The sequence below is a fragment of the Microtus oregoni genome, unplaced genomic scaffold (genome assembly GCF_018167655.1).
Source record: "Microtus oregoni isolate MIOR12 unplaced genomic scaffold, Mior012 000001F_ref0000356, whole genome shotgun sequence".
NCBI classification, from domain to species: domain Eukaryota; kingdom Metazoa; phylum Chordata; class Mammalia; order Rodentia; family Cricetidae; genus Microtus; species Microtus oregoni.
The window spans coordinates 34,866,655-34,884,983 of NW_024543060.1; positions in this window are offsets into that span (position 1 = coordinate 34,866,655).

Genomic DNA, 18,329 nt, shown 5'->3' on the forward strand with positions numbered 1-18,329 from the left:
AATATATTCCTTTTTATAGACTTACTTTTCTTTTAATTGTGTGTGTGCATTTGTGTGTGTGTGTTTGACTTTGCATTAGTATGTATATGTAAGTGCAAGTTGAAAAGTTTCTGTACCTTGATATTAAGTCTCTTTACCGATGTAATAAATCAGATCAGGTCAAATTAATAAGTTAATTAATTAATCTGAGCAAAACATTCCTTGGTGATCCCAGGTGAAGAAGAGAAACTCGTGAGGGAGAACCACGTGGCAGATCAGGACTACAAATTAAATAGCCTGTAGGCATGATCTGGAGCATCTCAGGGGGAGGAGCTGCCAATGGCAGACTTTCTCAGGGACTGGGTCCAGAATGGGAGGAGGAGGGTTGAATGGAGTTTCCCAATACAAGTGTGCAAAGAGGCCGGAAAGAAACATTGAATATCCTAGAACTAGAGTTATATAAAATCGTGACACCAAGATGTGAACTGAACTCAGGTCCTCTATAAAAAAAAGTATAAACTCACTAAATCATCTGTTAGCCCTAAGCAAATAATAATTCTATATTTTCATAATTTCTGCCAATCTTCAACCCTCTCCTTGCAACTATGGCTTAGAAGAAGACATAGCATTTTAAAATTTTTGCTAAAATAATGTTTTTCTTGGTTGTAGATAATTTTTCTGATTATATATGATTAATTTAAAAAATCCCAAAACTTAACGATAAAGCAAAAACGACTTAGCTATAGCTCTCAGTTCCTTTGGGTGGCACCGAGCTGTGTGGTTTTTCTTCCTTCTGCAATCTTCTGGTAGCATTTATGAGTGAACTCTAACATCCAAAATGGCTTTATTCAAGTCTATACATGTATTCAAAGTAAATTCTATGGAAATCCTAAGAGGGTTTGGAAGAAATAAGACAAGTTAAAATCTACACAGTCCCATATATCAGTTCATCAACAAAGGCAATGAAGCTAGGAACTCCACCATGATTGTTTTATTTTTTTAAGTTAAAATGAAAACATGCTCATATAAACATGGAAGTTGCTGCTGATAGAACGAACTAGTGAGAAATACTATGAAATTAATAATAAATTTCAGTATCTAAGAAAGCAAACTGCTGGGTCTTTACCATACAGAAGTATATCTTAACAATAGTCAGTACAGAATCAGAGTCACAAAGGACCTGAAAGGAAAGAAAAAATACATGACCCAAACCCACAGGCTATAAGGAAAAAATTCTAAAATCTAACAATTCCAATTCCTTGCATTTAACCAAAATCAAAGAAAAATGTTCACAAAAAGACATAAACAAGAATCAATGTTCATCTTTGTTTTATTCAAGTTAACCTCACATGGGAAGCATTCAATATCCTTCAATTAATGTGTGGATAAACAAAATACGATGTACCTATAATACCAAACACCTCTCAGCAAAAATAGGCAAACTGCTAATGTTCACAACAATGTGAATGTGGCCCAATTATGAGACTCTTTTTAGTTATTCCTCAGTGATAAGGAAAAACTGATCTATGACTAAAAGTAGACCAGACAAGGGCTATGAATGTAGGAGGAGGCTGCTTGTAGGGTACCAGCTGCTTAGCCCGGAAATAATCACACAGAAACTGTATTAATTAAATCACTGCTTGGCCCATTAGCTCTAGCTTCTTATTGGTTAACTTTTACATATTAACTTAACCCATTTATATTAAACTGTGTATTGCCACATGGCTGAGACTTATCGGGTAAAGTTCCCAGCATCTCTCCAGCAGGCTACATGGCTTCTCCCTCTGACTCTGCCCTTCTGACTCCCAGCATACAGCCTAGCTTTCCCTGCCTAGTTCTGTTCTTCTTTCCATAGGCTCAAAACAGTTCTTTATTCATTAACCAATAAAAGCGACACATAGACAGAAGGACCTCCCATACCATGTGACTGCTGGGAGAGTTTACTCTAATGGGAAAAAAGGTACACTGTGGTTGAACGTAGCCTATGTCTATGGCAGAAACAAATATTTAAGAAGGGATTTAACATTGTGACTATTTAGAAAAATAACAACAGTAGGTTCTACCTAAAAGTTTATGGCCTCCCTAGTCACAAGATTTTTGACTAGGATTTGAGCACCAAGCCTAAAACTCCAATTTAAATCTTAATAATATGAAGTTAATGTGCAAAGTTACTAGTAGCTTACCATTTTAAGATCCAGATTTCTTTTTTTTTAATTTATTTATTTATTAAAGATTTCTGTCTCTTCCCAGCCACCGCCTCCCATTTCCCTCCCCCTCCCCTAATTAAGTCCCCCCCCCTCAACCCGAAAAGCAATCAGGGTTCCCTGTCCTGTGGGAAGTCCAAGGAACCCCCCACCTCCATCCAGGTCTAGTAAGTTGAGCATCCAAACTGCCTAGGCTCCCACAAAGCCAGTACGTGCAGTAGGATCAGAAACCCAGTGCCATTGTTCTTGACTTCTCAGTAGTCCTTATTGTCCGTTATGTTCAGAGAGTCCGGTTTTATCCCAGGCTTTTCCAGACCCAGGCCAGCTGGTCTTGGTGAGTTCCCAGTAGAACATCCCCATTGTCTCAGTGTGTGGGTGCACCCCTCGTGGTCTTGAGTTCCTTGCTCGTGCTCTCTCTCCTTCTGCTCCTGATTTGGACCTTGAGAATTCAGTCCTGTGCTCCAATGTGGGTCTCTGTCTCTGTCTCCTTTCATCGCTTGCTGAAGGTTAATATTCAGGAGGATGCCTATATGTTTTTCTTTGGGTTCTCCTTATTTAGCTTCTCTAGGATCACGAATTATAGGCTCAATGTCCTTGGTTTATGGCTAGAAACCAAATATGAGTGAGTACATCCCATGTTCCTCTTTTATTAAGTGCCAAAGCCAAAGATTCTTAATGTTCTTTACATCTGTAAGACAGTCTTGGGGCACACACCTCAGGAGTCTACAGAACAGTCTTTGAGACCTCTGTTATCTCAGTGCTATTTCCATTTTGTAATGTCCCTTATTTCTCATGGGTTTAAAGAGACATTTAGCGGGAAGACCCTCATTATCAGCCATCATAATTTTTCCAACAGAAACTGAGGACTTGACAAAAAGTTTTGCATAGGTAACATAGCCAATACTGGCAGGGAGAATGAATGACAGATGGCCTGCTCCTAGAAACACCTATCTGGTATGAAATACATTCTCAGTAAGTAACGATCTGACCTGCATAGGTGGCATTCATATCCAAACATCCAATCTATTCAATGATGAGTGTGCAGATTTATACACCAAAAAGGAGAGCTCACATGTTTTCTCTATATTATAATCATGTCTATATAAAAGTAATGACTTTATACATTTGCCATCTTAAATAAAACTAAATTTTGATAACAGGTAAGTCTGTTATTGTAAAATACCAAAAATTCTTTATAATCCAAAGTGAATACAATAACAATGCCATTATAAAGTAAAAACATTTAAATTTTTCTTAAAATGTTTTTATTTTTAGGTATATTTATGTATTTGGGGGGGCTATATGCATGTTGATAAGTCTGGGAGTCTGATGAGACCAGAGTTATCCAACCCCTAGGAGCTGGAGCTACAGGCAGAAGTTAGTCATTCGATGTGGTTGCTGGACACCAAACTCAGGCCCTTTGCATGAGCCGTGCATATTCCTAACCACTGAACCATCTCTACAGTCCCAATGTGAAAGTTTTAAAGAAGGTTTGTTGTTCCCTATATCTGTGGTACTAAGGAAAACTTTATGGGCACAATTTGAAGCACTGTGATGTCAAAACTATTTTCAAGCCGAACTAATTGCTCATAATTAGAATTACCAAATTCCCTATAACTGTGGTCTTTAAATGTTAGTTTAGAATGTTGTTGGCAAGCTACAAACCAAAGGATTTTTCAAATTATATGTCTTCCTTGCATAACGCAGAGTGGTACAGCATAACCAGGATGCTATTTCAATTTCTCATTTAAGCCACTAACTCAGAGAGCATTTGAAAACCTGCCATTTCCTTTCACACTGCTTTTGTCTCCACAGGCTTACTGAGACTAGCCAGCGCTGGCACAGATCTTTATCACCACACAGGTGACCACACTGACAACGTCTGACAATTCATGGCTACTGCAGGGTCTGGCATCATGTGCTGTCACACTGAGTTTCTCGAAGTTTCTGGTCTCTTGCTATTAGTTATTCAACATTTCACATTTTAGAGGCAGCTAACTTAAAAAGATACTATAGGCGAAGAAGCACACATCGGTACTCTACAGGAAAGAAATAGATTGCTGGGAAATACCAAAATTATTTACTTCAATCCTATAAATAGTAAAGTTGAAATAATACCTGATGGGTGTTGAATCTGAAATGTTTTAAATGGCAAAACCTCTTGTGCAGAACCTAGAAAGACAGCTCTCCCATGGTGTTACTCTGCTCGGATTCAGGCAGCTTGGGGAAACGTATGTAAAATCTTGTTCATAAACTTATATCTGGGTTTCTTCATATTTCAAATGAGTCTGATACTGACATCTAACCTAGAGCTTTGTTAGAGAAATTAAACAAACTGGTATTATTTTTTTAGTACACCTAGAGTAAAGAGGTCAATGTTTGATAGTGAAGGGGTATAAGGATCCCTGAAAGTTATGCCTCTTGAGAGCAAGATGCTACCTATGCATCAGAATCATACTTAAGTTTTTAGTCAAGTAATTTCCATTCTAGGGAAACTATCAAATGTACTACATCAATTCAAAGGTTTCTATATAATGACTCTTTTAAGCTGATAAGAATGTTGATGTAAGTTAAATATTTACCTTTTAAAATGAAATGAATGAAATTGTGCTATTTCCACAAATGAACACTTTTAGTACAATAATTAAAATGATTAGAATGGGATTTACTTTAATGTTAAAACAGAAAAAAATGAAGGTCTTATTTATCTGCTTCTGATAACTAAAAACACAGAGCAAATGTATGAAGAAAGTTGCTTTTCAGACATTGGACAATAGACAGATCAGGATCATCATTTCCCAAGAGACTGGAAACAAACTGAGTAAAAAATTACAGCTGTTCGGGATTGCAGCCTGGCTGCAGTTTACAGGCTCCAGGGCACTGATAAAGAACCCAGAAGAACACTACAATCTTGCTGGATTGAACAGAAAACGATTACAGCCTGGAAAATGCAAAATGACTAAGATTTGTAGCCCTGAGTACCGGAAATTGTAGGCCTGAGTATGCAGAGCTATTGAGATCTTCAGAAGGGTTCTTTGCTTTAATATTGACCTGTTCATGTCTGGAATGAAAGATCCAATGACGAGGAACAGTCACACAGTCTTTTAAGCAACCTTTCACGGAACTTGGATTTTTCAGAATTCTATAAGCCTGATCAGAAAGACCTAGATGTAGGATAAATACAGTCATTAAAAGACAGTGCCATAGTAATAGTATCTTCTATATATAAAATTACAGTCTGACAAATATGTAGGAGAAACAAAACCCACAAAATCGACTAACCTGAGCTCATAGTGGCTCACACAGACTATACTGACAATCAGGGAGCCTGCTTGGGTCTGTTCCTCTGCATATATGCTATGGTTGAATAGCTTAGTCTACCTGTAGTACAGCTACAGTGGGAGTGGGAGCTGTCTCTGACTCTTTTGTCTGCTTTTGTAACTCTTTTTCTACTATTGGATTGCATGGTCCAGCCTTAATACAAAGGGAGGTGCCTCTTGATATGCCTTGTTTGCTTAAAATATTTGGAGTGGGGGGAGGCTGCCGTTTTCTGAAGGGACTGAACTAACTCACCAACAGTATATAATGGCTCCTTCCCCCTGCACCCTGAAGATTGTCTGTTGGGTTTTATTTCTTGATATAAACCTCCTTATTATTTATTTCTGTTTTCCCAATCCTTACTCGTTTCATATTCACTAATAAACTGCTATCTACTTTCATGTGTTTTTTCATGTTTATTTTTCATGTCTGCACAGTCAGCCCTACCCAAGGCAATGACGAGAACCTTGGAAGAGACTGAGCCTGCTGACACCCTGACCTTGGATTTCCAGATTCCCTAATACAACAGGTGAATTTTTGATGGTTGGCAATTCGGCTAAACAAATACATAGAATGATATGCTCATTAAGAAAAATGTTAAACATGTTAAAATGTACAAAATTTAAAAGATTGTCATATTGATAAGAAAATCTGGACTCTTCATGATGATACAAGCATTTTGAAAAGGATAATTTGTTACCTTGTAGTGTTCAATATATACTCAACACATAATCTCAGGCAGTTACATGAAAGACATGAAAATATTCACTCACCACCAGAATGTAGGGAACTTAAAATCATTGATAACAGTTTTCAAATAAAAATAACCAAAACATTCATCAACTCATGAATGGATAAACAACTTTTAGTGCATCAATAGGAGGTATTACTGATGATTTGTAGTGGCAGGAAAACATGACCACCAATGCAACATTATTAAGAGCTTATGTGAAATAAAAAAGAGAGGCTAAATACTGGATGCTTTCATTTATATAAAATTCAACAAATAGAAAAACTATTTTAAAAGAAAAATTGGTGGTTACAAGAAGTCAGCAGTGATGAAAAGACCCATTCAGGTTGATAAGAACGTTGTAGAAGATAACTTATCCAGTAGTATAAATTTGTCAGAACTCAGATGGTATCATATAGGCAAATTATACTTACTAAAGGTGATTTTTAAATAATCAAGATTTATGAAATATTTTGATCATCTAGGAAAATCTTTCATGATAAAGAAAGCATCATAATAAATTAACTTTTTTTTTTTATTTTTGAGACAGGGTTTTTCTGTAGCTTTTTGGTTCCTGTCCTGGAACTAGCTCTTCTAGACCAGGCTGGCCTCGAACTCCCAGAGATCCGCCTGCCTCTGCCTCCCGAGTGCTGGGATTAAAGGCGTGCGCCACCACCGCCCGGCTAATAAATTAACTTTGCAAACACATTGAAATGATATGTTAAGATATTAACTCAAGAGCTAATACCCCACTCTATGCCATGCAGCAGGGTTGGGCACTCCAAATTCACCAACCATGAGCCTGCCTAGTACCTATAATGATCTCTCTGTGATGAGGAAACGTGGTCTAGCCCAGTGTCATGGAGACCTGAATGTGATAAGGAGACCCACACATGGGCCTGGAACTGTCTGCCCTGGACTCTGAGGAGAAAACACAGGTCTACCTATCAACTTGCAGCTCCAGCTAGATGCGTACTATTAAAGTGAGCAAAACTGTGATCTGGTGTGGTATAGGAGACAGACAGATTCTGATCCTGGGGACAGAGGCATATCTGAAGAGAGGAGAGAGGGAGAGAGCAGACTGAGGTGGTGGTGGAGCAGACCCCTTGACCTGCTGAAACACATGGGAAAGTGAGTCCTACACCTTTTCAGGTCAACATTGCAGAGATGACCCTGCTGATGAGAGCTAACGTTAGCTGACGGCAAAAGTCACAAAATAATCCCACACTAGTTCAGAATTATAAATAATAAAAGGTTATTTTTTTTAGGGGAGACTTACAGAACACTGTCCTAGATAAGTCCTCTGCAATAAACAGAGAACAGGAATAGAATCTAGCAGCCAGAAGGGAGAGCCGGAAGCAAGAAAGCGAGCACACACTTTACAGCTGCATTTATAGTATAAGAGACCACGCCCAAGTGGGCTGGTATCTTAAATGCTATTGGCTGAAGGAACAGAATGTGCTCCCACAACAGTTAGCCAACCCATAAATGTGAGCATGGGAGACCTAATCCCATACTTCATCTGCTACATGGTGGCGTGGGGTGGGTAGAATTGCCCTTCCCCTGCTCGTGCCCATGGATGTCTAAGGCAGATATGAGAGTTGACCCTGAGATAACAAGAGTGGGAGAGATGTTCTTGCTCCCTACTGATGTCAGATGTGGGGAAACATGAATCAAATAAGTCCATGCTTGCTTTAAATAGTGTATACTAAGGTTTTTCTTTTTTTAAAGGGAAAACTCATGGAACAGGAATGGGGGTCCAACATCCAGGTATGGAGTATGGGAAGAGAGAGCAAACTGTGGGAACTGAGGCTTTTTGGTACCCAAAGTCACACCCCAACCTGGTCCAGCCTCTTAAAGTCCACTGGCTGAAGAAGGCTCCCCCTTGTCAATTTGACACCCAACACATCACTTTTCAATCCGACCTGGGTGAGCCAAACCAGAATCTATTACAATTGGGCAAATATCAAATCCTGCAACTCCATATTCTACATATGCGGCTCTTAGTGGCATATTGTTTTTTCCAGTGATCTTAAATAGCTCTAAGCCTCCAGTTCTGCACATATGCCATTTCTCTGGGCTGATTCTATCCCATAACTATATCTAAGATTTGTGGGTCTCCCATGGTCCTGGCAGCTCCAACATCTTATGATTTCCTTCATATTAACAGCTTTATGTAAAGACTATTCAGGAGATCCTTGCAGGAAAGCCCATTCTACCACACTGAGGTTAGTGTCAGAAGTTTTCTTTGGTGCAAGATTCTGTAATCCTGTAAACACTTGCACTTGTGTGTCTGCCAAACCAGTCCCAATGTTAATAAATTATACTACCAGCTCAAGATATAGTCTTGTCTCCTTCTATCAAAACTGTAGTGGCCTGTATGTACATTGCCAAAGCTGTTCCTTACATGGTTGTTTTGGAGCAAACATTCAGAAGCATTCTCAACTAAAACTCATGGTTTGTCCATGAACTTGATTTTCACATCTTGGAGCCCTAAAAGAGTGGGGCCTTGTCATCAGGGTATCTTTGCTATTATCCGAGTAAAACATGTGCTTCTATTTAATGCCACTAATCTCTTTATCAATAACAACTGTTGCCTCCCCACCTGCTTTGTCCGCATTGTTAAATTCTCTTACACTCCTTCCCTCGTGGTACTGCGTATTTTTCATTTCTTCTTACTTTGAATTCTCATTATCCTAATTATAAACCTGAATACGCTCAGTCAGCAATAAAACCACCATAACCTGATCACTGTTCTGCCTTGAAATGTACTCTGCCAAACAAATTGGTCCATTCATCATCACTCAGGGCTTCACTTAATGGGGAGCAGGCTGCCAGAATCTTTTCCAAAGGGGAACATGTGTGGTTTCTAGCCACTTCTTGATGGAGTCCTGTTCCACTCTAAAATCTCCTTAGTGCTCACTTTTTCTGCACTTCTCTTGGCATTTGGGCCTTCCCATCTCCTACCAGAATAGCCCAATAAGCATTTCTTACAGTTTTCTTGTTCTTTTATAGCCCATAATTCCAAACTTTTTCACTTTCCTCAAAAAATCTTTTCCAAAGGCCTAAGTCAGATGTATAACAGTCTCCATCTTTGTTATCAATTTTCTATATTGGTTGCTTTTCTAAATATTATAACAAAAAAAACAGTTGAAGGAAGGAAGGATTGCTCTGTCTTAGAGCTTGAAGGTACAGTCTATTGGGGCAGGGAAGACATGATAGTAAGAATAGCTCTCTCGGCAGAAGCAGAATATAAGGCAGGTGATTATATTTCATGGGCGAGAAGTGGAGAAAGGTGAATGTTACTATTTCATCCATTGTTTCATTTTCATTTAATTCAAGACCTCAGTCTGTAAAATGAAGGCACGTACCTTTGCACCACAGTTAAACCTCTATGGAAACACCCTCACAGAAAAACCCATGTGTCTCTATACTGATTTAAACCTTACCAAGTTACCATAACACACACAGAAAGACACAGACCAAGGAGACAGACAGATTGACACATACACGCTTATGCAAGAACATGCGCATACACACACACACACACACACACACACACACACACACACTGGTGTTTCCTTCCTTTCTTTTCCAAAGGGCACTGATAACACAAATTTCAACATAGAAGTAAAAAGTTATCCCTACTAAGACATGGGTTACTTATGTGACCTGTCATGACACACATGTTTGACATAATTTCTAAACTTTTGGTGTCAGATAGTATTAACTCACTTTGATGCTCATGTAAAGATGCTTTTAAAGGAAACCCTGAGAAACAGTTCCCGTCCTGTTTCTGGACATTAGGCTTTCCATCTAATGAGCTCCTTATGTTGCAGAGTCAGAAAAGTAACTCCGGATAAAAGAACACATTGATCAGAGATCAGCAGTATCAATCTCTCAAACAATAGACAATTACATTTTATCATTTACAGAGTAATTTATAAATAGTGCAGCAGCATAGGAATAGTCTCTCTTTTTACCTTATCAAACTAACTATCCTTCCTAGTATTGGAAGTATATTGAAAAATAGTCACAAAAACACCATTTCTAGGTTAGTCTCTATCTATTAATAAGGATCTTGAGAATAGACTACATGTGAAATGCTTATGTTGGACAAATGTCCCTTCTACAAAAAATTAAACAAACAGTAAAACATTGTTGGAGGAAGACTACTTATTGCTTCCCAGCTTCTCAGCCCTGAAATACCACACAGATAATGTATGTCATAAATCACTGCTTGGCCCATTATCTCTAGCTTCTTATTTGCTAACTTTCACATCTTAATTTAACTCATCCCCATTAATCTGTGCATCACCACGAGGTCATGGCCTACCAGCAAAGTTTCAGCTTGTCTATCTTCGGCGGCAGCTCCATGACTTCTCTCTCACTCTGCCTTCCTTCTCCCAGCATTCAGTTTAGTCTTTCCCACCTAGTTCTGCTCTACCCTATCATGGACTCAAGACAGTTTCTTTATTCATTATTCAATAAAAGCGACACATAAACAGAAAGACTTCCCACACCAAAACATCTCCTATGATTACTGTGTAGAACCACAAAGAATCAGGAATCAGCTCAGTGACCCATCTGCTTCTCTTTAGAGTCAAGACAGAATAGTCCAAAATAGCTATAGCTTGCTTTCAAAGGAAGCAAAATCCACCCTTCCTAATTTACTATCCAAGCTCAAGAAATGTGTTCCAAGAGAGTTAATCTAGATATAGCCCTCCCTCCTCACTGGTTGGTTTTTGGTGTATATTTCATAATAATTTCACCTTTGGCATACAGAATAAACAGAACGTATTGCCATTAAATAGTAACCATCCACAGCAAATGGGAAAAATAACCCTATCATACAATTCTTACTTGTACAAGTGTATACATTTAAAGCTTCATTTCTGAAGAAAGGTTTAACATTTGAGGAACACTCAATGAAAGGAGAAAGGAGAAGCTTTATAGGCAATTCACAGCACCTGGAAAGGTAAGTAATAAATGGCTGAATTCGACCCTTGGCCCCCACGCACTCACAACTCTGTGCTCTGCTCTTGAAGTGGAAAAAGGCTTATGAATCTAGTACCATAATTCAAAATTGAGGCTAACAGCCCGAGACAATGAAAAGGTCTTATGACAGCATGCAATCATGTTCTTTTTCTCCTAGAGGACTTTGAACAGTTACATTTATTTCTTATTAAGGTAAAATATCATCCATCTTACAACAGATGTGAAATCACTGTTATTAGATATTTTCTTTCACATTGGTATTTTAACACTGTGATTAAACCAGATTGAAAAAAATTATTTCTTTTTATAAAGGAAAGGGAGATAAACACCACACACACACACACACGCACACACACACACACACACACACACACACACACACACACACGTGCACAACACACACACAATCAGGTGCTTCCAGATTCTCATTGCTGTAACAACTTGTCTCATTTTGATTGTAACAAATGATCATTAAATCATTTTTTAATCATGCTTATAGTTTGTGTGTCATATTTGTGTAACAGTAAGGGATTCATTTAGTTCATTCAGTTACATTCTGTTGATGAAATTCTCATTTTTGGAAATAGACCATATCTGCTTTACGAAAGGAAAGCTAATGTGTCCTACAACCCCCCCTCCAAATTATCAAGCAAAGGGCTCCCTGAAGAACTCTTGGGAGTATTATATTGTACTTTCACAGGCTCCTAATGACATTTCTAAAGGATCGTTTGTTTCCATAAAATTTAAATAATTTTTATCTTCTTGCGACATAACAATCAGCCACATACCCCACCCCACCCCTATTTCAAAGCCCAATTTCAACTCTGTTTATGATAACACCATCAAACCACATTGGGATGAAATGTTTCTTTAGTCTATTGTTTAATCTCTGATTCTGCCCACCTACAGAAAGCAGAGAAGTCAGTGGGAAGTGTGAGAAGCTGGAATCAAAGGCACTTGCTCCCTAGCAACAATAGTCAAGAGAAATAGACTCATTTGTCAAGTAGCCCCAAAATGGGAAATCAGAGAACCCTGGGGAATGACAATAGCACACTCAAGGTGCAAAACATAGGTTAACATTTACCTTCTTAACATGGAATACTTAATGTTCTTTCTAAACTGAGTGCCTTGAGACGCAGAGGAATACAAGGAATTACAATGGCCCAGGGCAGAGAACTCCTCACACCTCCGTGATAAAAGCTATTTTGTAGGCATGCAGGGGTGTGTGTATGCCTAGTTCATCACAGTTTATTCCTTTATTTACAAAAAATAGAATTTAATTATTTATGAAAACTGAAATGAAACAGAGATAAACTATAAAACCAAAATTTAATTATTAGAGTTAACCACCAAAAGAAATTTCTGAATAGTGTCTAAAAATACACCTTCATTTTGCACAGGTTCTTCCTCACAGCAGAAACTCCCAGCAGGCAGCAACAGAGAGCAGTCTGGCCACACCAAGGAGCAGCTTACTGGGTATCACAAAGGTTGGAGCCGTGAAGAGTGTGTTAAATGCAATGTCTAAACCACACCCCAGAACGGCTGATGGACCCTGCCTGGGCTGAGAGCAGAGAGGTTCTAATAATATACTGATAAGTGTCGCTAATGTAGGAGCTGCATGCTCTAGGCGATTTCTTATTTTGTGTGACGTACTTTTATCTGGTGTTAGCATTCTATCACTCTGCATCATAGAAATCTAGAGAGCCAGATGAAGATAACATTTTACTGAGGGGTCTCCGAGAGCGGTTTCTCCCCCATTTTAATACAGAATGGCAAATAGTACAGATCATAATGTTCTTCAAAATGTGCCCAATTCTCCTATTTTCACCAATATTCTTTCATTGTGCATTGATTCTCAGAAGGAGTTTATGTTTCATGCCCAAAGAGTTATTCACAGGAAAACCGGAATTCCAGACTTGCCAAGTTCTCATGTTTCCCAACCTCATACCTTCTTCTTCTTCCTAGACACTTTCTTATACCTCATCCCAATTCCTTTTATGCATTTGTCTGGTAGATGTTTCTGAGCTATTTAACAGAAGGTTTATATAGGAGATTTTAATGAGGTGATGCATTTGAGGGATTTGGTAGGACAAGGTATGGTCTTGATAATGATAATTATCATTGATAATAACTTGAGAATGACTTTAAGACTGATGATGTTGATAAGGATACTGGGTTTGTGGTGTGATGAAAGCAGTTAATACTTTGTATTGTAACTATAATTTCTATTGTTCAGTTATACTAAATAGAATTCATGAAAGAGTCTGCAAGACATTCTTCAGGACAAGCAGATAGTGACTGCCTTTGAAATTTCCTGCTTTGTGGAAATGTCTGCTGGAAACTATGGGCCTGTAGGCTGAAGATGGATGCCCCAACGGTACAGAGGAACTTTGGGTGACTGTACAGGCAGCGAGATGTCTCTATCATTTCTAGAGTTTTAAAAGCTGCTTACTTTTTGTTTGCTTAGGTAATATTGTATCTTTCTGGAGTCTTTGATGGAGTTAAAGAATAGTTAGTTATAGTTTTCCTTAGTTATGATGAAGATTATTGTAATTTTTACTTGATAACTGTTTTGTTATATGTAATTTTGCTATGTTAAAGTTAAAGCCTTCCTTTTTTGTTTAAACAGAAAAAGGGGAAGTGATGTGGGAGTGTCATATATCAATCTGTTGATTTCATTGGTTAAGTAATAAACAAACTGCTTGGGCTCATAGCTTAGAACATAGGTGGGTGGAGTAAAGAGAATAGAATGCTGGAGGGAAGAGGAAGTGAGCTCAGACTGGACAGCTCTGCTCTCTGGAGCAGAGACGCCATGCTCCCCTCTCCCGGACAGAGGCAATAGCACTGCTCTCTGAGGCAGACATGATTCAGCTCCGACCCAGGATGGACATAGGCTAAAATCTTCCCGGTAAGCGCACCTTGGGGTGCTACAACACATGATTGGAAATGGGCTAGTCCAGGTGCAAGAGTTAGCCAAGAAGAGGCTAGATATAATGGGCCAAGCAGGGCTTAAAAGAATACAGTGTCAGTGTAATTATTTCTGGGTATAAGCTAGCCAGGCAGCCAGGGTGCTGGGGACGCAGCCCCGCCACTCTTATTACTACATAGGTAAAGCAAAGGATGTGGCCAACAAGACAAAATGGCAACCTACAGAATGGGAAAAGAGCTTTGCCACCCCATATCAGAGAGAGAGAGCTGATCTCCAAAATATACAAAGAACTCAAGAAATTGATCATCAAAAGAACAATAATCCAATAAAAAATGTGGTACAGGCCTAAACAGAGAACTCTCAACAGACAAATCTAAAATGGTTGCAAGACACTTACAGAATTGTTCAACATCCTTAGCCATCAGAGAAATGCCAATCAAAACAACTCTGAGATTCCATCTTACACCTATAAGAATCACCAAGATCAAAAACTTTGATGAGAGCTGATGCTGGAAAGAATGTGTGGTAAAGGGAACACTCCTCCATTGCTGGTGGGAGTACAAACTGGTACAGCCACTTTGAAAATCAGTACAGCAATTTCTCAGAAAGTTAGAAAACAACCTACCTCAAGACCCAGCAATACCCCTTTTGGGTATATTCCCAAAGGATGCTCAACCATACCACAAGGACATGTGTTCAGCTATGTTCATAGCAGCATTATTTGTAATAGCCAGAACCTGGAAACAGCCTAAATGCCCTTTGACTGAAGAATGGCTAAAGAAGATACGGTACATTCACACAGTGGAATACTATACAGTGGAAAAAAATAATGTCATCTTGAAAATTGCAGGCAAATAAAAGGATCTAGAAAACACCACATTGAGTGAGATAACCCAGACCCAGAAAGACAAATATAATATGTACTCACTCATAAGTGGCTTTTAGACATAATGCAAAGAAAAGCCAGCCTACAATTTACAACCCCAGAGAACCCAGACAACAAAAAGTACCTTAAAAGTTACATACATGGATTTAATCTACATGGAAAGTAGAAAAAGAGAAGATATCCTAGTAAATTGGAAGTGTGGGAATCGTAGGGGAGGATAAAAGGGGAGGAAAGAGAAAGGGAGAGTAGCAGAAAAAATATATAGGTCAATAAAACCAATAAAAAAAGAAAAATTTCTTTCTGTAATTTTGGATGGCTGTTGGTCAGAACAAATAATTTCCTTGTGCCCTGTTTTGATCTTGCAGTGTTGAATGACTGTGAGCTCATTATTTATGTCAATTGAGGAATATCAGTTGGATCTTCACTCAAAGGATAGCCTACCCTTTGTTTGAATATAATACATCTAGCCTGTTTCATCCTTCATCTCAAGGCCACTGTCTTAGGAATCCCTTAGGTAATGGCTGGATATAAAGGATTCTCAGGCTGGCTTCACCTCACAACGTCTTGTCTAGTGGGAGCCTGCTGCAGATTCCACTAGGCTGACTGAGACTTCTGATCTGCCTCTTAACAGGAGTTTCTTCCTCCAAATCTTGTTTCCTCTCTTATCTTTCAACATTCTCCCCTGGCATTATCTAACTCCATCTCCCTGCCTCCTATGAGAAGACTCAGGTGGCATAAAAACATGAAAATGCAAATTGATGCTTTCTACTCTCTCAGTAGGAACCTAAATTAGGCATTGGATTGAACTGAAGTCTAGCTACACAAATAAATAAGCAAAACCCCGATTCTGAAAAGCATGTAAACAAGACCTGCAGAGCAGAATTGCTCCCTGTTGATCTCAGGGCAGGCACAGAAAGGGATAATTGTGGCTTACCCCTGCTGAGAGAGTCCTCGGATAGGTTATTGCCACTGCTTCCATCTGAACTTCATTGTTTGATTATTGCCTATGTTCCTAATGCATGAGAGAGCTCTAGGACTAATATGCAGAAGTCACTCTTCCTTTTGCTTGTACTGAGAGAGCCGCCACAGCCCCCGTGGTTGTGTGAAAACAATCCTACCTAACAGCTATGAGCCTAAAAACAATGCTAAGATTTTTTTTATTTCTATCTGCTCTTTAAGAAAGCTATAGTTTACCAATGAGAGAAAAAGAAATTTATTCAAACACCTATAATAAATTATGAGGAAGGGCCATATTAAATGAATTATTCTTAGATTATTTCTGCACCTCAAATTTTTTTGACATGGACACCAAAGAGATGGGTGCAGTCGCTTGATAAAGAGGTCTTATTTCTTTTAAAATGGGAAATAAAGCATTTGTTCTATCTTTCTTCAACTATTATCAGTATTTTACTATTAAATACAGACATATCCTAGAATTATGTTTTGCTGTATTAGCTTTTTTCACTCATAGCAGATGATTTTATTTATTGCTATTCTGCAAATAAAATGACTTTGGACTGTTTCAGAAACCAGTAGCAATTGTGCTGGCTGGTTTTATGTCAACTTGCCACAAGCTAGAGTCATCTGAGAAGACAAAATCTCAGTTGAGAAAATGCCTCCGTAAGATCTGGCTACAGGCAAGCCTGTAGGACATGTTTTTAATTAGTGATTGGTGAATGAGCCCCCAGACCATTAACAGATGGTGTCGTTCCTGGACTCATGGTCCAGGGTTCTATAAAAAAGCAGGCTGGGTAAAGGCTGTCACCTGGGGCTGTGTTGGTATCCAAGGGTCATGCTGCCACTGGGAGACCATGATGATCTGAGTGGCCTGCCCTGCCACCTGGGGCAATGGTGACTTCTAGGCCCTGGGCTGCTATCAAGAATCATGTCTGGGTTCATGATTTGGCTGCAGCCAGAATCTGTGTTGAATTCTGAGGCCTGTGTTGTCACCAAAGACCACACAGAAGTCCGAGTTCTGGGATACAACTTGCGGCTTTGTTGGTGTCAAGGGTCCATGCTGCCACCAAAGCCATGCTGATCTAAGTGACCTGTGCTGCCACCTGGAGCCATACCATAGTGTTATTCAACTCAAGCTGCTGCCCATGGTCCTGCTCCACGTGAGGTCTGTGTTGATGTCTGTGGCCTGTGTTACCACAAAGACTCTAAGAATCATTTGTGATTAAATCAGAGAGCCATGCTGAGCCAGCCCTTTCCTTTGCTGGCCCTGAGAAAGATGGTCCTGCTCTTTGTTGGATACTGCAGCAAGAAAGCTGGCCCTAACCTTCACGGGAGAGCTGCCCTCCACAAACACTAGGGAGAGATGATCCTACCCCTCACCACTGGCGAAGGAGAACTGACCCTGATGGCATGGGCATAGGGTGTAGGGATAGCCCAACCCCCTTAGAGGGCGTGTTCGCCTCGGGCTAATGTTTTCATATAAATCTGGAGAGCATGAGCCCGCCGCCCCTTCTGCTTTCCTGTTCTCTGTGGGAACCTGTGGTTCTGTAAGTCTATTTCCCCATTAAAGCTGTATATATTATTACAATCTGTCTACATTCATTTACGCCGATACAATAGGGGAGCTGGCTCCAATCCTCACCTTAAGGGGTCAATCCCAGTGGCCCAGACTGACCAGTTCAACTATCATACAGACCCACATCCAGGACCTTAGTTGGCCTACCCTAACATCTACCCCATCTAGGAAGGACCTATTGGAACTCGTGAAGGGACTGGTACTTCCTGTGGAATGATACCCATAGGTATCCATGACTCTGGGTTGCCACAAGATATCTTAGAGAAGTTTCAGTGAGGGACCAGTGATGATGGTATACCAGACACCAGAGGCCTTGAACGAGACAAATGACTCATTGCAATGAACTATTGCATGTAAAGCTGTGTGGACAAAAGGGTATACATACATACATACATACATACATACATACACAATATATACATATATGTGTGTATATATATTTGTTTGTTTTGCTGTGTTCTCCTTTGGTGTTATTTGATTTTTTAAATTTTCTTTTGGGGAGAACATTGCACAGGTAAAGGGTAGATATAGAGGACTGGGAGTTAATCAGAATTGGGATGCATGATATAAAATTTCCAAAGAATCAATTTAAGGAAATATGTTTAAAATTTTTTTTTCAAAGAAGAAAGCAGGCTGAGTAAGCCATGAGGAGAAGCCAGCAAGCAGCAGCACCTCCTCCATGGCCTCTGCATCAGCTCCTGCCTCCAGATTCCTGCCTGTTTTGAGTTCGTGTCCGGACTTTCTTTGATGAC